The sequence below is a fragment of the Astyanax mexicanus genome, chromosome 1 (assembly GCF_023375975.1).
Source record: "Astyanax mexicanus isolate ESR-SI-001 chromosome 1, AstMex3_surface, whole genome shotgun sequence".
NCBI lineage: Eukaryota > Metazoa > Chordata > Actinopteri > Characiformes > Acestrorhamphidae > Astyanax > Astyanax mexicanus.
Window position 1 is genome coordinate 75,140,722 of NC_064408.1, and position 20,928 is coordinate 75,161,649.

General features: G+C 49.7%; 1 long non-coding RNA gene across 2 annotated transcripts in view; it reads left to right on the forward strand.

The window, feature by feature from the left end:
- LOC125804291 (uncharacterized) overlaps positions 1 to 20,578 on the forward strand; it is a 31,068-nt gene extending 10,490 nt beyond the window's left edge. The window contains exons 1-3 of one of the 2 annotated variants that reach the window (XR_007440606.1): positions 11,987 to 12,280; positions 14,110 to 14,185; positions 20,273 to 20,578. This is a non-coding gene — a long non-coding RNA (uncharacterized LOC125804291). Of the gene's footprint in view, positions 1 to 11,986; positions 12,281 to 14,109; positions 14,186 to 20,272 lie in introns of those variants that run through there. The other variant, XR_007440607.1, reaches the window with a different exon arrangement.
- The last annotated feature ends 350 nt before the right edge of the window (positions 20,579 to 20,928 follow it).

Sequence of the window (20,928 nt, forward strand, 5' to 3'; positions counted from 1 at the left end):
TGGTTGCTATGGTGTTTCTAGGTGGTTGCTAGGTGATTTATATGCATAAATTTGATTAAATGGTGTTTGCACGTTGCTACGCAACGTGCAAATACATCAATCAGCTATGCACGCTAGGTTGCTCTGGCCGTTCGGGGGTGTCCAAACTTTTGACCCGTGGCTCCATTACACACAGTACTGGGGGGCCGGGGTGTCCAAACTTTTGACCCATGGCTCCATTACACACAGTACTGGGGGGGGGCCGGGGTGTCCAAACTTTTGACCTAATGCTGTTTTATCCCATAGCTGCTCCATACACTCACAGTACTGGAGTTCTAGCTACCTGTCCTTCGATCTAGCTGCCGTCCTCCGATTGGCCCCATTCATTCCAATGGGGCCACTTCGTACGACAATCGTACGAAATCCGTACGTCGTAACTTTTCGTAACGCATATTTTCGGAAAGAGCTCAATAAGTTCTACAGGTCCTCAATTGGTTTCATCTTCGTATTTCAAAAATTGCGACGTCCACGGGCGTGCAAAGTTCTGCCCATTCATTTTCAATGGGCAAAAAAACGCGTACTTACGAAGTTTTTACGAAAAACGTAAGTCCGATCGGAAAGCTGTATACAAGCCCACCATTCCCGATAAGGACGCACGTTTTCTCTTTTGAACGAAGTCGATATTTCGAAAACTGCGGCACTAGTTAACCGGACAAAAAACAGGTGGAATAATAATAATAATAAGAAGAAGAAGAAGAAGAAGAATAAGACTTAAGAAGATCAGTACTGTGATTGCATTACTGCAATCACACTAATAAGAAGAAGAAGAAGAAGAATAAGACTTAAGAAGAACAATACTGTGATTGCATTACTGCAATCACACTAATAATAATAATAACTAGATTGCAGTTCCTACAGAAACTGCGAGTGTGATTGCAGTGCTGGCTGGTATCTGCTATGGTGTTGCTAAGGTGTTGCTAAGTGGTTGCTAAGGTGTGGCTATGGTATCCGGGGTGGTTGCTAAGGTGTTGCTAAGTGGTTGCTAGGTGGTTGCTAAGGTGTTGCTAGGCGGTTGCTAAGGTGTTGCTATGGTATCTGGGGTGGTTGCTAAGGTGTTGCTAGGTGGTTGCTAAGGTGTTGCTAGGCGGTTGCTAAGGTGTTGCTATGGTATCCAGGGTGGTTGCTAAGGTGTTGCTAGGTGGTTGCTAGGTGGTTGCTAAGGTGTTGCTAGGCGGTTGCTAAGGTGTTGCTATGGTATCCGGGGTGGTTGCTAAGGTGTTGCTAGGTGGTTGCTAGGTGGTTGCTAAGGTGTTGCTAGGCGGTTGCTAAGGTGTTGCTATGGTATCCGGGGTGGTTGCTAAGGTGTTGCTAGGTGGTTGCTAGGTGGTTGCTAGGGTGTTGCTAGGCGGTTGCTAAGGTGTTGCTATGGTATCCGGGGTGGTTGCTAAGGTGTTGCTAGGTGGTTGCTAAGGTGTTGCTAGGCGGTTGCTAAGGTGTTGCTATGGTATCCGGGGTGGTTGCTAAGGTGTTGCTAGGTGGTTGCTAGGGTGTTGCTAGGCGGTTGCTAAGGTGTTGCTATGGTATCCGGGGTGGTTGCTAAGGTGTTGCTAGGTGGTTGCTAGGGTGTTGCTAGGCGGTTGCTAAGGTGTTGCTATGGTATCCGGGGTGGTTGCTAAGGTGTTGCTAGGTGGTTGCTAGGTGGTTGCTAGGGTGTTGCTAGGCGGTTGCTAAGGTGTTGCTATGGTATCCGGGGTGGTTGCTAAGGTGTTGCTAGGTGGTTGCTAGGTGGTTGCTAGGGTGTTGCTAGGCGGTTGCTAAGGTGTTGCTATGGTATCCGGGGTGGTTGCTAAGGTGTTGCTAGGTGGTTGCTAGGTGGTTGCTAGGGTGTTGCTAGGCGGTTGCTAAGGTGTTGCTATGGTATCCGGGGTGGTTGCTAAGGTGTTGCTAGGTGGTTGCTAGGTGGTTGCTAGGGTGTTGCTAGGCGGTTGCTAAGGTGTTGCTATGGTATCCGGGGTGTTTGCTAAGGTGTTGCTAGGTGGTTGCTAGGTGGTTGCTAGGGTGTTGCTAGGCGGTTGCTAAGGTGTTGCTATGGTATCCAGGGTGGTTGCTAAGGTGTTGCTAGGTGGTTGCTAGGTGGTTGCTAGGGTGTTGCTAGGGGGTTGCTAAGGTGTTGCTATGGTATCTGGGGTGGTTGCTAAGGTGTTGCTAGATGGTTGCTAGGTGGTTGCTATGGTGTTGCTAGGCGGTTGCTAAGGTGTTGCTATGGTATCCGGGGTGGTTGCTATGGTGTTTCTAGGTGGTTGCTAGGTGATGTATATGCATAAATTTGATTAAATGGTGTTTGCACGTTGCTACGCAACGTGCAAATACATCAATCAGCTATGCACGCTAGGTTGCTCTGGCCGTTCGGGGGTGTCCAAACTTTTGACCCGTGGCTCCATTACACACAGTACTGGGGGGCCGGGGTGTCCAAACTTTTGACCCATGGCTCCATTACACACAGTACTGGGGGGGGGCCGGGGTGTCCAAACTTTTGACCTAATGCTGTTTTATCCCATAGCTGCTCCATACACTCACAGTACTGGAGTTCTAGCTACCTGTCCTTCGATCTAGCTGCCGTCCTCCGATTGGCCCCATTCATTCCAATGGGGCCACTTCGTACGACATTCGTACGAAATCCGTACGTCGTAACTTTTCGTAACGCATATTTTCGGAAAGAGCTCAATAAGTTCTACAGGTCCTCAATTGGTTTCATCTTAGTATTTCAAAAATTGCGACGTCCACGGGCGTGCAAAGTTCTGCCCATTCATTTTCAATGGGCAAAAAAACGCGTACTTACGAAGTTTTTACGAAAAACGTAAGTCCGATCGGAAAGCTGTATACAAGCCCACCATTCCCGATATGGACGCACGTTTTCTCTTTTGAACGAAGTCGATATTTCGAAATCTGCGGCACTAGTTAACCGGACAAAAAACAGGTGGAATAATAATAATAACTAGATTGCAGTTCCTACAGAAACTGCGAGTGTGATTGCAGTGCTGGCTGGTATCTGCTATGGTGTTGCTAAGGTGTTGCTAAGTGGTTGCTAAGGTGTGGCTATGGTATCCGGGGTGGTTGCTAAGGTGTTGCTAAGTGGTTGCTAGGTGGTTGCTAAGGTGTTGCTAGGCGGTTGCTAAGGTGTTGCTATGGTATCTGGGGTGGTTGCTAAGGTGTTGCTAGGTGGTTGCTAAGGTGTTGCTAGGCGGTTGCTAAGGTGTTGCTATGGTATCCAGGGTGGTTGCTAAGGTGTTGCTAGGTGGTTGCTAGGTGGTTGCTAAGGTGTTGCTAGGCGGTTGCTAAGGTGTTGCTATGGTATCCGGGGTGGTTGCTAAGGTGTTGCTAGGTGGTTGCTAGGTGGTTGCTAAGGTGTTGCTAGGCGGTTGCTAAGGTGTTGCTATGGTATCCGGGGTGGTTGCTAAGGTGTTGCTAGGTGGTTGCTAGGGTGTTGCTATGGTATCCGGGGTGGTTGCTAAGGTGTTGCTAGGTGGTTGCTAGGTGGTTGCTAGGGTGTTGCTAGGCGGTTGCTAAGGTGTTGCTATGGTATCCGGGGTGGTTGCTAAGGTGTTGCTAGGAGGTTGCTAAGGTGTTGCTAGGCGGTTGCTAAGGTGTTGCTATGGTATCCGGGGTGGTTGCTAAGGTGTTGCTAGGTGGTTGCTAAGGTGTTGCTAGGCGGTTGCTAAGGTGTTGCTATGGTATCCGGGGTGGTTGCTAAGGTGTTGCTAGGTGGTTGCTAGGGTGTTGCTAGGCGGTTGCTAAGGTGTTGCTATGGTATCCGGGGTGGTTGCTAAGGTGTTGCTAGGTGGTTGCTAGGGTGTTGCTAGGCGGTTGCTAAGGTGTTGCTATGGTATCCGGGGTGGTTGCTAAGGTGTTGCTAGGTGGTTGCTAGGTGGTTGCTAGGGTGTTGCTAGGCGGTTGCTAAGGTGTTGCTATGGTATCCGGGGTGGTTGCTAAGGTGTTGCTAGGTGGTTGCTAGGTGGTTGCTAGGGTGTTGCTAGGCGGTTGCTAAGGTGTTGCTATGGTATCCGGGGTGGTTGCTAAGGTGTTGCTAGGTGGTTGCTAGGTGGTTGCTAGGGTGTTGCTAGGCGGTTGCTAAGGTGTTGCTATGGTATCCGGGGTGTTTGCTAAGGTGTTGCTAGGTGGTTGCTAGGTGGTTGCTAGGGTGTTGCTAGGCGGTTGCTAAGGTGTTGCTATGGTATCCGGGGTGGTTGCTAAGGTGTTGCTAGGTGGTTGCTAGGGTGTTGCTAGGGTGTTGCTAGGGGGTTGCTAAGGTGTTGCTATGGTATCTGGGGTGGTTGCTAAGGTGTTGCTAGATGGTTGCTAGGTGGTTGCTATGGTGTTGCTAGGCGGTTGCTAAGGTGTTGCTATGGTATCCGGGGTGGTTGCTATGGTGTTTCTAGGTGGTTGCTAGGTGATGTATATGCATAAATTTGATTAAATGGTGTTTGCACGTTGCTACGCAACGTGCAAATACATCAATCAGCTATGCACGCTAGGTTGCTCTGGCCGTTCGGGGGTGTCCAAACTTTTGACCCGTGGCTCCATTACACACAGTACTGGGGGGCCGGGGTGTCCAAACTTTTGACCCGTGGCTCCATTACACACAGTACTGGGGGGCCGGGGTGTCCAAACTTTTGACCTAACGCTGATTTATCCCATAGCTGCTCCATTACACACAGTACTGGAGTTCTAGCTACCTGTCCTTCGATCTAGCTGCCGTCCTCCGATTGGCCCCATTCATTCCAATGGGGCCACTTCGTACGACATTCGTACGAAATCCGTACGTCGTAACTTTTCGTAACGCATATTTTCGGAAAGAGCTCAATAAGTTCTACAGGTCCTCAATTGGTTTCATCTTAGTATTTCAAAAATTGCGACGTCCACGGGCGTGCAAAGTTCTGCCCATTCATTTTCAATGGGCAAAAAAACGCGTACTTACGAAGTTTTTACGAAAAACGTAAGTCCGATCGGAAAGCTGTATACAAGCCCACCATTCCCGATATGGACGCACGTTTTCTCTTTTGAACGAAGTCGATATTTCGAAAACTGCGGCACTAGTTAACCGGACAAAAAACAGGTGGAATAATAATAATAACTAGATTGCAGTTCCTACAGAAACTGCGAGTGTGATTGCAGAGCTGGCTGGTATCTGCTATGGTGTTGCTAAGGTGTTGCTAAGTGGTTGCTAAGGTGTTGCTATCGTATCCAGGGTGGTTGCTAAGGTGTTGCTAAGTGGTTGCTAGGTGGTTGCTAAGGTGTTTCTAGGTGGTTGCTAGGTGATGTATATGCATCAATTAGATTAAATGGTGTTTGCACGTTGCTACGCAACGTGCAAATACATCAATCAGCTATGCACGCTAGGTTGCTCTGGCCGTTCGGGGGTGTCCAAACTTTTGACCCGTGGCTCCATTACACACAGTACTGGGGGGCCGGGGTGTCCAAACTTTTGACCCATGGCTCCATTACACACAGTACTGGGGGGCCGGGGTGTCCAAACTTTTGACCTAATGCTGTTTTATCCCATAGCTGCTCCATACACTCACAGTACTGGAGTTCTAGCTACCTGTCCTTCGATCTAGCTGCCGTCCTCCGATTGGCCCCATTCATTCCAATGGGGCCACTTCGTACGACATTCGTACGAAATCCGTACGTCGTAACTTTTCGTAACGCATATTTTCGGAAAGAGCTCAATAAGTTCTACAGGTCCTCAATTGGTTTCATCTTCGTATTTCAAAAATTGCGACGTCCACGGGCGTGCAAAGTTCTGCCCATTCATTGTCAATGGGCAAAAAAACGCGTACTTACGAAGTTTTTACGAAAAACGTAAGTCCGATCGGAAAGCTGTATACAAGCCCACCATTCCCGATATAGACGCACGTTTTCTCTTTTGAACGAAGTCGATATTTCGAAAACTGCGGCACTAGTTAACCGGACAAAAAACAGGTGGAATAATAATAATAATAATAATAATAATAAGAAGAAGAAGAAGAAGAAGAATAAGACTTAAGAAGATCAATACTGTGATTGCATTACTGCAATCACACTAATAATAATAATAAGAAGAAGAAGAAGAAGAATAAGACTTAAGAAGATCAATACTGTGATTGCATTACTGCAATCACACTAACTAGATTGCAGTTCCTACAGAAACTGCGAGTGTGATTGCAGTGCTGGCTGGTATCTGCTGTGGTGTTGCTAAGGTGTTGCTAAGTGGTTGCTAAGGTGTGGCTATGGTATCCGTGGTGGTTGCTAAGGTGTTGCTAAGTGGTTGCTAGGTGGTTGCTAAGGTGTTGCTAGGCGGTTGCTAAGGTGTTGCTATGGTATCTGGGGTGGTTGCTAAGGTGTTGCTAGGTGGTTGCTAAGGTGTTGCTAGGCGGTTGCTAAGGTGTTGCTATGGTATCCGGGGTGGTTGCTAAGGTGTTGCTAGGTGGTTGCTAGGTGGTTGCTAAGGTGTTGCTAGGCGGTTGCTAAGGTGTTGCTATGGTATCCGGGGTGGTTGCTAAGGTGTTGCTAGGTGGTTGCTAGGTGGTTGCTAAGGTGTTGCTAGGCGGTTGCTAAGGTGTTGCTATGGTATCCGGGGTGGTTGCTAAGGTGTTGCTAGGTGGTTGCTAGGGTGTTGCTAGGCGGTTGCTAAGGTGTTGCTATGGTATCCGGGGTGGTTGCTAAGGTGTTGCTAGGTGGTTGCTAAGGTGTTGCTAGGCGGTTGCTAAGGTGTTGCTATGGTATCCGGGGTGGTTGCTAAGGTGTTGCTAGGTGGTTGCTAGGTGGTTGCTAAGGTGTTGCTAGGCGGTTGCTAAGGTGTTGCTAGGGTATCCGGGGTGGTTGCTAAGGTGTTGCTAGGTGGTTGCTAGGGTGTGGCTAGGCGGTTGCTAAGGTGTTGCTATGGTATCCGGGGTGGTTGCTAAGGTGTTGCTAGGTGGTTGCTAGGTGGTTGCTAGGGTGTTGCTAGGCGGTTGCTAAGGTATCCAGGGTGGTTGCTATGGTGTTGCTAAGTGGTTGGTAGGTCACTCCTAAGCTGTTGCTAGGCGGTTGCTAAGGTGTTGCTATGGTATCCGGGGTGGTTGCTAAGGTGTTGCTAGGTGGTTGCTAGGTGGTTGCTAAGGTGTTGCTAGGTGGTTGCTAGGTGATGTATATGCATAAATTAGATTAAATGGTGTTTGCACGTTGCTACGCAACGTGCAAATACATCAATCAGCTATGCACGCTAGGTTGCTCTGGCCGTTCGGGGGTGTCCAAACTTTTGACCCGTGGCTCCATTACACACAGTACTGGGGCTCTGGGGTGTCCAAACTTTTGACCCGTGGCTTCATTACACACAGTACTGGGGGCCGGGGTGTCCAAACTTTTGACCTAACGCTGTTTTATCCCATAGCTGCTCCATTACACACAGTGCTGGAGTTCTAGCTACCTGTCCTTCGATCTAGCTGCCGTCCTCCGATTGGCCCCATTCATTCCAAAGGTGTTGCTATGGTATCCGGGGTGGTTGCTAAGGTGTTGCTAGGTGGTTGCTAGGTGGTTGCTAAGGTGTTGCTAGGCGGTTGCTAAGGTGTTGCTATGGTATTTGGGGTGGTTGCTAAGGTGTTGCTAGGTGGTTGCTAGGTGGTTGCTAAGGTGTTGCTAGGCGGTTGGTAAGGTGTTGCTATGGTATCCGGGGTGGTTGCTAAGGTGTTGCTAGGTGGTTGCTAGGTGGTTGCTAGGTGGTTGCTAAGGTGTTGCTATGGTATCCGGGGTGGTTGCTAAGGTGTTGCTAGGTGGTTGCTAGGTGGTTGCTAGGGTGTTGCTAGGCGGTTGCTAAGGTGTTGCTATGGTATCCGGGGTGGTTGCTAAGGTGTTGCTAAGTGGTTGCTAGGTGGTTGCTAAGGTGTTGCTAGGCGGTTGCTAAGGTGTTGCTATGGTATCCGGGGTGGTTGCTAAGGTGTTGCTAGGTGGTTGCTAGGTGGTTGCTAAGGTGTTGCTAGGCGGTTGCTAAGGTGTTGCTATGGTATCCGGGGTGGTTGCTAAGGTGTTGCTAGGTGGTTGCTAGGTGGTTGCTAGGGTGTTGCTAGGCGGTTGCTAAGGTGTTGCTATGGTATCCGGGGTGGTTGCTAAGGTGTTGCTAGGTGGTTGCTAGGTGGTTGCTAGGGTGTTGCTAGGCGGTTGCTAAGGTGTTGCTAAGTGGTTGGTAGGTGGTTGCTAAGGTGTTGCTAGGCGGTTGCTAAGGTGTTGCTATGGTATCCGGGGTGGTTGCTAAGGTGTTGCTATGGTATCCGGGGTGGTTGCTAAGGTGTTGCTAGGTGGTTGCTAGGTGGTTGCTAGGGTGTTGCTAGGCGGTTGCTAAGGTGTTGCTATGTTATCCGGGTCGGTTGCCAAGGTGTTGCTAGGTGGTTGCTAAGGTGTTGCTAGGCGGTAGCTAAGGTGTTGCTATGGTATCCGGGGTGGTTGTTAAGGTGTTGCTAGGTGGTTGCTAGGCGGTTGCTAAGGTGTTGCTATGGTATCCGGGGTGGTTGCTAAGGTGTTGCTAAGTGGTTGCTATGCGGTTGCTAAGGTGTTGCTAGGCGGTTGCTAAGGTGTTGCTATGGTATCCGGGGAGGTTGCTAAGGTGTTGCTAGGTGGTTGCTAGGTGGTTGCTAAGGTGTTGCTAGGCGGTTGCTAAGGTGTTGCTATGGTATCTGTGGTGGTTGCTATGGTGTTTCTAGGTGGTTGCTAGGTGATTTATATGCATAAATTAGATTATATGGTGTTTGCACGTTGCTACGCAACGTGCAAATACATCAATCAGCTATGCACGCTAGGTTGCTCTGGCCGTTCGGGGGTGTCCAAACTTTTGACCCGTGGCTCCATTACACACAGTACTGGGGGGCCGGGGTGTCCAAACTTTTGACCCATGGCTCCATTACACACAGTACTGGGGGGCCGGGGTGTCCAAACTTTTGACCCATGGCTCCATTACACACAGTACTGGGGGGGGCCAGGGTGTCCAAACTTTTGACCTAATGCTGATTTATCCCATAGCTGCTCCATACACTCACAGTACTGGAGTTCTAGCTACCTGTCCTTCGATCTAGCTGCCGTCCTCCGATTGGCCCCATTCATTCCAATGGAGCCACTTCGTAAGACATTCGTACGAAATCCGTACGTCGTAACTTTTCGTAACGCATATTTTCGGAAAGAGCTCAATAAGTTCTACAGGTCCTCAATTGGTTTCATCTTCGTATTTCAAAAATTGCGACGTCCACGGGCGTGCAAAGTTCTGCCCATTCATTTTCAATGGGCAAAAAAACGCGTACTTACGAAGTTTTTACGAAAAACGTAAGTCCGATCGGAAAGCTGTATACAAGCCCACCATTCCCGATATGGACGCACGTTTTCTCTTTTGAACGAAGTCGATATTTCGAAAACTGCGGCACTAGTTAACCGGACAAAAAACAGGTGGAATAATAATAATAACTAGATTGCAGTTCCTGCAGAAACTGCGAGTGTGATTGCAGTGCTGGCTGGTATCTGCTAAGGTGTTGCTAAGGTGTTGCTATGGTGTCCGGGGTGGTTGCTAAGGTGTTGCTAGGTGGTTACTAGGTGGTTGCTAAGGTGTTGCTAGGCGGTTGCTGAGGTGTTGCTAGGCGGTTGCTATGGTATTTGAGGTGGTTGCTAAGGTGTTGCTAGGTGGTTGCTAGGTGGTTGCTAAGGTGTTGCTAGGCGGTTGCTAAGGTGTTGCTATGGTATCCGGGGTGGTTGCTAAGGTGTTGCTAGGTGGTTGCTAGGTGGTTGCTAGGGTGTTGCTAGGCGGTTGCTAAGGTGTTGCTATGGTATCTTGGGTGGTTGCTAAGGTGTTGCTAGGTGGTTGCTAGGTGGTTGCTAGGGTGTTGCTAGGCGGTTGCTAAGGTGTTGCTATGGTATCCGGGGTGGTTGCTAAGGTGTTGCTAGGTGGTTGCTAGGTGGTTGCTAGGGTGTTGCTAGGCGGTTGCTAAGGTGTTGCTATGGTATCCGGGGTGGTTGCTAAGGTGTTGCTAGGTGGTTGCTAGGTGGTTGCTAAGGTGTTGCTAGGCGGTTGCTAAGGTGTTGCTATGGTATCCGATGTGGTTGCTAAGGTGTTGCTAGGTGGTTGCTAGGTGGTTGCTAGGGTGTTGCTAGGCGGTTGCTAAGGTTTTGCAATGGTATCTTGGGTGGTTGCTAAGGTGTTGCTAGGCGGTTGCTAAGGTGTTGCTAGGCGGTTGCTAAGGTGTTGCTATGGTATTTGGGGTGGTTGCTAAGGTGTTGCTAGGTGGTTGCTAGGTGGTTGCTAAGGTGTTGCTAGGCGGTTGCTAAGGTGTTGCTATGGTATCCGGGGTGGTTGCTAAGGTGTTGCTAGGTGGTTGCTAGGTGGTTGCTAAGGTGTTGCTAGGCGGTTGCTAAGGTGTTGCTATGGTATCTTGGGTGGTTGCTAAGGTGTTGCTAGGTGGTTGCTAGGTGGTTGCTAGGGTGTTGCTAGGCGGTTGCTAAGGTGTTGCTATGGTATCCGGGGTGGTTGCTAAGGTGTTGCTAGGTGGTTGCTAAGTGGTTGCTAGGGTGTTGCTAGGCGGTTGCTAAGGTGTTGCTATGGTATCCGGGGTGGTTGCTAAGGTGTTGCTAGGTGGTTGCTAGGTGGTTGCTAGGGTGTTGCTAGGCGGTTGCTAAGGTGTTGCTATGGTATCCGGGGTGGTTGCTAAGGTGTTGCTAGGTGGTTGCTAGGTGGTTGCTAGGGTGTTGCTAGGCGGTTGCTAAGGTGTTGCTATGGTATCCGGGGTGGTTGCTAAGGTGTTGCTAGGTGGTTGCTAGGTGGTTGCTAAGGTGTTGCTAGGCGGTTGCTAAGGTGTTGCTATGGTATCCGGGGTGGTTGCTAAGGTGTTGCTAGGTGGTTGCTAGGGTGTTGCTAGGGTGTTGCTAAGGTGTTGCTATGGTATATGGGTGGTTGCTAAGGTGTTGCTAGGTGGTTGCTAGGTGGTTGCTAGGGTGTTGCTAGGCGGTTGCTAAGGTGTTGCTATGGTATCTGCGGTGGTTGCTAAGGTGTTGCTAAATGGTTGCTAGGTGGTTGCTATGGTGTTGCTAGGCGGTTGCTAAGGTGTTGCTATGGTATCCGGGGTGGTTGCTATGGTGTTTCTAGGTGGTTGCTAGGTGATGTATATGCATAAATTTGATTAAATGGTGTTTGCACGTTGCTACGCAACGTGCAAATACATCAATCAGCTATGCACGCTAGGTTGCTCTGACCGTTCGGGGGTGTCCAAACTTTTGACCCGTGGCTCCATTACACACAGTACTGGGGCTCTGGGGTGTCCAAACTTTTGACCCGTGGCTCCATTACACACAGTACTGGGGGGCCGGGGTGTCCAAACTTTTGACCTAATGCTGTTTTATCCCATAGCTGCTCCATTACACACAGTACTGGAGTTCTAGCTACCTGTCCTTCGATCTAGCTGCCGTCCTCCGATTTGCCCCATTCATTCCAATGGGGCCACTTCGTACGACAATCGTACGAAATCCGTACGACGTAACTTTTCGTAACGCATATTTTCGGAAAGAGCTCAATAAGTTCTACAGGTCCTCAATTGGTTTCATCTTCGTATTTCAAAAATTGCGACGTCCACGGGCGTGCAAAGTTCTGCCCATTCATTTTCAATGGGCAAAAAAACGCGTACTTACGAAGTTTTTACGAAAAACGTAAGTCCGATCGGAAAGCTGTATACAAGCCCACCATTCCCGATATGGACGCACGTTTTCTCTTTTGAACGAAGTCGATATTTCGAAAACTGCGGCACTAGTTAACCGGACAAAAAACAGGTGGAATAATAATAATAACTAGATTGCAGTTCCTACAGAAACTGCGAGTGTGATTGCAGTGCTGGCTGGTATCTGCTGTGGTGTTGCTAAGGTGTTGCTAAGTGGTTGCTAAGGTGTGGCTATGGTATCCGGGGTGGTTGCTAAGGTGTTGCTAAGTGGTTGCTAGGTGGTTGCTAAGGTGTTGCTAGGCGGTTGCTAAGGTGTTGCTATGGTATCTGGGGTGGTTGCTAAGGTGTTGCTAGGTGGTTGCTAAGGTGTTGCTAGGCGGTTGCTAAGGTGTTGCTATGGTATCCGGGGTGGTTGCTAAGGTGTTGCTAGCTGGTTGCTAGGTGGTTGCTAAGGTGTTGCTAGGCGGTTGCTAAGGTGTTGCTATGGTATCCGGGGTGGTTGCTAAGGTGTTGCTAGGTGGTTGCTAGGTGGTTGCTAAGTTGTTGCTAGGCGGTTGCTAAGGTGTTGCTATGGTATCCGGGGTGGTTGCTAAGGTGTTGCTAGGGTGTTGCTAGGCGGTTGCTAAGGTGTTGCTATGGTATCCGGGGTGGTTGCTAAGGTGTTGCTAGGTGGTTGCTAGGTGGTTGCTAGGGTGTTGCTAGGTGGTTGCTAAGGTGTTGCTATGGTATCCGGGGTGGTTGCTAAGGTGTTGCTAGGTGGTTGCTAGGTGGTTGCTAAGGTGTTGCTAGGCGGTTGCTAAGGTGTTGCTATGGTATCCAGGGTGGTTGCTAAGGTGTTGCTAGGTGGTTGCTAGGGTGTTGCTAGGCGGTTGCTAAGGTGTTGCTATGGTATCCGGGGTGGTTGCTAAGGTGTTGCTAGGTGGTTGCTAGGTGGTTGCTAGGGTGTTGCTAGGCGGTTGCTAAGGTGTTGCTATGGTATCCGGGGTGGTTGCTAAGGTGTTGCTAGGTGGTTGCTAGGTGGTTGCTAGGGTGTTGCTAGGCGGTTGCTAAGGTGTTGCTATGGTATCCGGGGTGGTTGCTAAGGTGTTGCTAGGTGGTTGCTAGGGTGTTGCTAGGCGGTTGCTAAGGTGTTGCTATGGTATCCGGGGTGGTTGCTAAGGTGTTGCTAGGTGGTTGCTAGGGTGTTGCTAGGCGGTTGCTAAGGTGTTGCTATGGTATCCAGGGTGGTTGCTAAGGTGTTGCTAGGTGGTTGCTAGGTGGTTGCTAGGGTGTTGCTAGGCGGTTGCTAAGGTGTTGCTATGGTATCCGGGGTGGTTGCTAAGGTGTTGCTAGGTGGTTGCTAGGTGGTTGCTAGGGTGTTGCTAGGCGGTTGCTAAGGTGTTGCTATGGTATCTGGGGTGGTTGCTAAGGTGTTGCTAGATGGTTGCTAGGTGGTTGCTATGGTGTTGCTAGGCGGTTGCTAAGGTGTTGCTATGGTATCCAGGGTGGTTGCTATGGTGTTTCTAGGTGGTTGCTAGGTGATGTATATGCATAAATTTGATTAAATGGTGTTTGCACGTTGCTACGCAACGTGCAAATACATCAATCAGCTATGCACGCTAGGTTGCTCTGGCCGTTCGGGGGTGTCCAAACTTTTGACCCGTGGCTCCATTACACACAGTACTGGGGGGCCGGGGTGTCCAAACTTTTGACCCATGGCTCCATTACACACAGTACTGGGGGGCCGGGGTGTCCAAACTTTTGACCTAATGCTGTTTTATCCCATAGCTGCTCCATACACTCACAGTACTGGAGTTCTAGCTACCTGTCCTTCGATCTAGCTGCCGTCCTCCGATTGGCCCCATTCATTCCAATGGGGCCACTTCGTACGACATTCGTACGAAATCCGTACGTCGTAACTTTTCGTAACGCATATTTTCGGAAAGAGCTCAATAAGTTCTACAGGTCCTCAATTGGTTTCATCTTAGTATTTCAAAAATTGCGACGTCCACGGACGTGCAAAGTTCTGCCCATTCATTTTCTATGGGCAAAAAAACGCGTACTTACGAAGTTTTTACGAAAAACGTAAGTCCGATCGGAAAGCTGTATACAAGCCCACCATTCCCGATATGGACGCACGTTTTCTCTTTTGAACGAAGTCGATATTTCGAAAACTGCGGCACTAGTTAACCGGACAAAAAACAGGTGGAATAATAATAATAATAATAATAATAATAAGAACTAGATTGCAGTTCCTGCAGAAACTGCGAGTGTGATTGCAGTGCTGGCTGGTATCTGCTAAGGTGTTGCTAAGGTGTTGCTATGGTATCCGGGGTGGTTGCTAAGATGTTGCTAGGCGGTTGCTAAGGTGTTGCTATGGTATTTGGGGTGGTTGCTAAGGTGTTGCTAGGTGGTTGCTAGGTGGTTGCTAAGGTGTTGCTAGGCGTTTGCTAAGGTGTTGCTATGGTATCCGCGGTGGTTGCTAAGGTGTTGCTAGGTGGTTGCTAGGGTGTTGCTAGGCGGTTGCTAAGGTGTTGCTATGGTATGTTTGGTGGTTGCTAAGGTGTTGCTACGTGGTTGCTAGGTGGTTGCTAGGGTGTTGCTAGGCGGTTGCTAAGGTGTTGCTATGGTATCCGGGGTGGTTGCTAAGGTGTTGCTAGGTGGTTGCTAGGTGGTTGCTAGGGTGTTGCTAGGCGGTTGCTAAGGTGTTGCTATGGTATCCGGGGTGGTTGCTAAGGTGTTGCTAGGTGGTTGCTAGGTGGTTGCTAGGTGGTTGCTAGGGTGTTGCTAGGCGGTTGCTAAGTGGTTGCTAGGGTGTTGCTAGGCGGTTGCTAAGGTGTTCCTATGGTATCCGGGGTGGTTGCTAAGGTGTTGCTAGGTGGTTGCTAGGTGGTTGCTAGGGTGTTGCTAGGCGGTTGCTAAGTGGTTGCTAGGGTGTTGCTAGGCGGTTGCTAAGGTGTTGCTATGGTATCCGGGGTGGTTGCTAAGGTGTTGCTAGGTGGTTGCTAGGTGGTTGCTAAGGTGTTGCTAGGCGGTTGCTAAGGTGTTGCTATGGTATTTGGGGTGGTTGCTAAGGTGTTGCTAGGTGGTTGCTAGGTGGTTGCTAAGGTGTTGCTAGGCGGTTGCTAAGGTGTTGCTATGGTATCCGGGGTGGTTGCTAAGGTGTTGCTAGGTGGTTGCTAGGTGGTTGCTAAGGTGTTGCTAGGCGGTTGCTAAGGTGTTGCTATGGTATCCGGGGTGGTTGCTAAGGTGTTGCTAGGTGGTTGCTAGGTGGTTGCTAGGGTGTTGCTAGGCGGTTGCTAAGGTGTTGCTATGGTATCCGGGGTGGTTGCTAAGGTGCTGCTAGGTGGTTGCTAGGGTGTTGCTAGGCGGTTGCTAAGGTGTTGCTATGGTATCCGGGGTGGTTGCTAAGGTGTTGCTAGGTGGTTGCTAGGGTGTTGCTAGGCGGTTGCTAAGGTGTTGCTATGGTATCCGGGGTGGTTGCTAAGGTGTTGCTAGGTGGTTGCTAGGTGGTTGCTAAGGTGTTGCTAGGCGGTTGCTAAGGTGTTGCTATGGTATCCGGGGTGGTTGCTAAGGTGTTGCTAGGTGTTTGCTAAGGTGTTGCTAGGCGGTTGCTAAGGTGTTGCTATGGTATCCGGGGTGGTTGCTAAGGTGTTGCTAGGTGGTTGCTAGGGTGTTGCTAGGCGGTTGCTAAGGTGTTGCTATGGTATCCGGGGTGGTTGCTAAGGTGTTGCTAGGTGGTTGCTAGGGTGTTGCTAGGCGGTTGCTAAGGTGTTGCTATGGTATCCGGGGTGGTTGCTAAGGTGTTGCTAGGTGGTTGCTAAGTGGTTGCTAGGGTGTTGCTAGGCGGTTGCTAAGGTGTTGCTATGGTATCCGGGGTGGTTGCTAAGGTGTTGCTAGGTGGTTGCTAGGTGGTTGCTAAGGTGTTGCTAGGCGGTTGCTAAGGTGTTGCTATGGTATCCGTGGTGGTTGCTAAGGTGTTGCTAGGTGTTTGCTAGGTGGTTGCTAAGGTGTTGCTAGGCGGTTGCTAAGGTGTTGCTATGGTATCCGGGGTGGTTGCTAAGGTGTTGCTAGGTGGTTGCTAGGTGGTTGCTAAGGTGTTGCTAGGTGGTTCCTAGGTGATGTATATGCATAAATTAGATTAAATGGTGTTTGCACGTTGCTACGCAACGTGCAAATACATCAATCAGCTATGCACGCTAGGTTGCTCTGGCCGTTCGGGGGTGTCCAAACTTTTGACCCGTGGCTCCATTACACACAGTACTGGGGGGCCGGGGTGTCCAAACTTTTGACCCGTGGCTCCATTACACACAGTACTGGGGGGCCGGGGTGTCCAAACTTTTGACCTAATGCTGTTTTATCCCATAGCTGCTCCATACACTCACAGTACTGGAGTTCTAGCTACCTGTCCTTCGATCTAGCTGCCGTCCTCCGATGGCCCCATTCATTCCAATGGGGCCACTTCGTACGACAATCGTACGAAATCCGTACGTCGTAACTTTTCGTAACGCATATTTTCGGAAAGAGCTCAATAAGTTCTACAGGTCCTCAATTGGTTTCATCTTCGTATTTTAAAAATTGCGATGTCCACGGGCGTGCAAAGTTCTGCCCATTCATTTTCAATGGGCAAAAAAACGCGTACTTACGAAGTTTTTACGAAAAACGTTATTCCGATCGGAAAGCTGTATACAAGCCCACCATTCCCGATAAGGACGCACGTTTTCTCTTTTGAACGAAGTCGATATTTCGAAAACTGCGGCACTAGTTAACCGGACAAAAAACAGGTGGAATAATAAGAAGAAGAAGAAGAATAAGACTTAAGAAGAACAATACTGTGATTGCATTACTGCAATCACACTAATAAGACTTAAGAAGAACAATACTGTGATTGCATTACTGCAATCACACTAATAATAATAAGAATAAGACTTAAGAAGATCAATACTGTGATTGCATTACTGCAATCACACTAATAATAAGAAGAAGAAGAAGAAGAATAAGACTTAAGAAGAACAATACTGTGATTGCATTACTGCAATCACACTAACTAGATTGCAGTTCCTACAGAAACTGCGAGTGTGATTGCAGTGCTGGCTGGTATCTGCTATGGTGTTGCTAAGATGTTGCTATGGTATCCGGGGTGTTTGCTAAGGTGTTGCTAGGTGGTTGCTAAGGTGTTGCTAGGCGGTTGCTAGGTGGTTGCTAGGGTGTTGCTAGGCGGTTGCTAAGGTGTTGCTATGGTATCCGGGGTGGTTGCTAAGGTGTTGCTAGGTGGTTGCTAGGTGGTTGCTAAGGTGTTGCTAGGCGGTTGCTAAGGTGTTGCTATGGTATCCGGGGTGGTTGCTAAGGTGTTGCTAGGTGGTTGCTAGGGTGTTGCTAGGTGGTTGCTAAGGTGTTGCTATGGTATCCGGGGTGGTTGCTAAGGTGTTGCTAGATGGTTGCTAGGTGGTTGCTAGGGTGTTGCTAGGCGGTTGCTAAGGTGTTGCTATGGTATCCGGGGTGGTTGCTAAGGTGTTGCTAGGTGGTTGCTAAGGTGTTGCTAGGCGGTTGCTAAGGTGTTGCTATGGTATTTGGGGTGGTTGCTAAGGTGTTGCTAGGTGGTTGCTAGGTGGTTGCTAGGTGGTTGCTAGGTGGTTGCTAAGGTGTTGCTAGGCGGTTGCTAAGGTGTTGCTATGGTATCCGGGGTGGTTGCTAAGGTGTTGCTAGGTGGTTGCTAGGTGGTTGCTAGGGTGTTGCTAGGCGGTTGCTAAGGTGTTGCTATGGTATCCGGGGTGGTTGCTAAGGTGTTGCTAGGCGGTTGCTAGGTGGTTGCTAGGGTGTTGCTAGGCGGTTGCTAAGGTGTTGCTATGGTATCCGGGGTGGTTGCTAAGGTGTTGCTAGTTGGTTGCTAGGTGGTTGCTAAGGTGTTGCTAGGCGGGTGCTAAGGTGTTGCTATGGTATCCGGGGTGGTTGCTAAGGTGTTGCTAGGTGGTTGCTAGGTGGTTGCTAAGGTGTTGCTAGGCGGTTGCTAAGGTGTTGCTATGGTATCCGGGGTGGTTGCTAGGGTGTTGCTAGGTGGTTGCTAGGTGGTTGCTAAGGTGTTGCTAGGCGGTTGCTAAGGTGTTGCTATGGTATCCGGGGAGGTTGATAAGGTGTTGCTAGGTGGTTGCTAGGTGGTTGCTAGGGTGTTGCTAGGGTGTTGCTAGGCGGTTGCTAAGGTGTTGCTATGGTATCCGGGGTGGTTGCTAAGGTGTTGCTAGGTGGTTGCTAGGTGGTTGCTAGGGTGTTGCTAGGCGGTTGCTAAGGTGTTGCTATGGTATCCGGGGTGGTTGCTAAGGTGTTGCTAGGTGGTTGCTAGGTGGTTGCTAAGGTGTTGCTAGGCGGTTGCTAAGGTGTTGCTATGGTATCCGGGGTGGTTGCTAAGGTGTTGCTAGGTGGTTGCTAGGTGGTTGCTAAGGTGTTGCTAGGCGGTTGCTAAGGTGTTGCTATGGTATCCGGGGTGGTTGCTAAGGTGTTGCTAGGTGGTTGCTAGGTGGTTGCTAAGGTGTTGCTAGGCGGTTGCTAAGGTGTTGCTATGGTATCCAGGGTGGTTGCTAAGGTGTTGCTAGGTGTTTGCTAGGTGGTTGCTAAGGTGTTGCTAGGCGGTTGCTAAGGTGTTGCTATGGTATCCTGGGTGGTTGCTAAGGTGTTGCTAGGTGGTTGCTAAGGTGTTGCTAGGTGGTTGCTAGGTGATGTATATGCATAAATTAGATTAAATGGTGTTTGCACGTTGCTACGCAACGTGCAAATACATCAATCAGCTATGCACGCTAGGTTGCTTTGGCCGTTCGGGGGTGTCCAAACTTTTGACCCGTGGCTCCATTACACACAGTACTGGGGGGGCCGGGGTGTCCAAACTTTTGACCCGTGGCTCCATTACACACAGTACTGGGGGGCCGGGGTGTCCAAACTTTTGACCTAATGCTGTTTTATCCCATAGCTGCTCCATACACTCACAGTACTGGAGTTCTAGCTACCTGTCCTTCGATCTAGCAGCCGTCCTCCGATTGGCCCCATTCATTCCAATGGGGCCACTTCGTACGACAATCGTACGAAATCCGTACGTCGTAACTTTTCGTAACGCATATTTTCGGAAAGAGCTCAATAAGTTCTACAGGTCCTCAATTGGTTTCATCTTCGTATTTCAAAAGTTGCGACGTCCACGGGCGTGCAAAGTTCTGCCCATTCATTTTCAATGGGCAAAAAAACGCGTACTTACGAAGTTTTTACGAAAAACGTAAGTCCGATCGGAAAGCTGTATACAAGCCCACCATTCCCGATAAGGACGCACGTTTTCTCTTTTGGACGAAGTCGATATTTCGAAAACTGCGGCACTAGTTAACCGGACAAAAAACAGGTGGAATAATAATAATAACTAGATTGCAGTTCCTACAGAAACTGCGAGTGTGATTGCAGTGCTGGCTGGTATCTGCTATGGTGTTGCTAAGGTGTTGCTATGGTATCCGGGGTGGTTGCTAAGGTGTTGCTAGGTGGTTGCTAGGGTGTTGCTAGGCGGTTGCTAAGGTGTTGCTATGGTATCCGGGGTGGTTGCTAAGGTGTTGCTAGGTGGTTGCTAGGTGGTTGCTAAGGTGTTGCTAGGCGGTTGCTAAGGTGTTGCTATGGTATCCGGGGTGGTTGCTAAGATGTTGCTAGGTGGTTGCTAGGTGGTTGCTAAGGTATTGCTAGGCGGTTGCTAAGGTGTTGCTATGGTATCCGGGGTGGTTGCTAAGGTGTTGCTAGGTGGTTGCTAGGTGGTTGCTAGGCGGTTGCTAAGGTGTTGCTATGGTATCCGGGGTGGTTGCTAAGGTGTTGCTAGGTGGTTGCTAGGTGGTTGCTAGGTGGTTGCTAAGGTGTTGCTATGGTATCCGGGATGGTTGCTAAGGTGTTGCTAAGTGGTTGCTAGGTGGTTGCTAAGGTGTTGCTAGGCGGTTGCTATGGTATCCAGGGTGGTTGCTAAGGTGTTGCTAGGTGGTTGCTAGGGTGTTGCTAGGCGGTTGCTAAGGTGTTGCTATGGTATCCGGGGTGGTTGCTAAGGTGTTGCTAGGTGGTTGCTAGGGTGTTGCTCGGCGGTTGCTAAGGTGTTGCTATGGTATCCGGGGTGGTTGCTAAGGTGTTGCTAGGTGGTTGCTAGGTGGTTGCTAGGGTGTTGCTAGGCGGTTGCTAAGGTGTTGCTATGGTATCCGGGGTGGTTGCTAAGGTGTTGCTAGGTGGTTGCTAGGTGGTTGCTAGGGTGTTGCTAGGCGGTTGCTAAGGTGTTGCTATGGTATCCGGGGTGGTTGCTAAGGTGTTGCTAGGTGGTTGCTAGGTGGTTGCTAGGGTGTTGCTAGGCGGTTGCTAAGGTGTTGCTATGGTATCCGGGGTGGTTGCTAAGGTGTTGCTAGGTGGTTGCTAGGTGGTTGCTAGGGTGTTGCTAGGCGGTTGCTAAGGTGTTGCTATGGTATCCGGGGTGTTTGCTAAGGTGTTGCTAGGTGGTTGCTAGGTGGTTGCTAGGGTGTTGCTAGGCGGTTGCTAAGGTGTTGCTATGGTATCCGGGGTGGTTGCTAAGGTGTTGCTAGGTGGTTGCTAGGTGGTTGCTAGGGTGTTGCTAGGGGGTTGCTAAGGTGTTGCTATGGTATCTGGGGTGGTTGCTAAGGTGTTGCTAGATGGTTGCTAGGTGGTTGCTATGGTGTTGCTAGGCGGTTGCTAAGGTGTTGCTATGGTATCCGGGGTGGTTGCTATGGTGTTTCTAGGTGGTTGCTAGGTGATGTATATGCATAAATTTGATTAAATGGTGTTTGCACGTTGCTACGCAACGTGCAAATACATCAATCAGCTATGCACGCTAGGTTGCTCTGGCCGTTCGGGGGTGTCCAAACTTTTGACCCGTGGCTCCATTACACACAGTACTGGGGGGCCGGGGTGTCCAAACTTTTGACCCGTGGCTCCATTACACACAGTACTGGGGGGCCGGGGTGTCCAAACTTTTGACCTAACGCTGATTTATCCCATAGCTGCTCCATTACACACAGTACTGGAGTTCTAGCTACCTGTCCTTCGATCTAGCTGCCGTCCTCCGATTGGCCCCATTCATTCCAATGGGGCCACTTCGTACGACATTCGTACGAAATCCGTACGTCGTAACTTTTCGTAACGCATATTTTCGGAAAGAGCTCAATAAGTTCTACAGGTCCTCAATTGGTTTCATCTTCGTATTTCAAAAATTGCGACGTCCACGGGCGTGCAAAGTTCTGCCCATTCATTTTCAATGGGCAAAAAA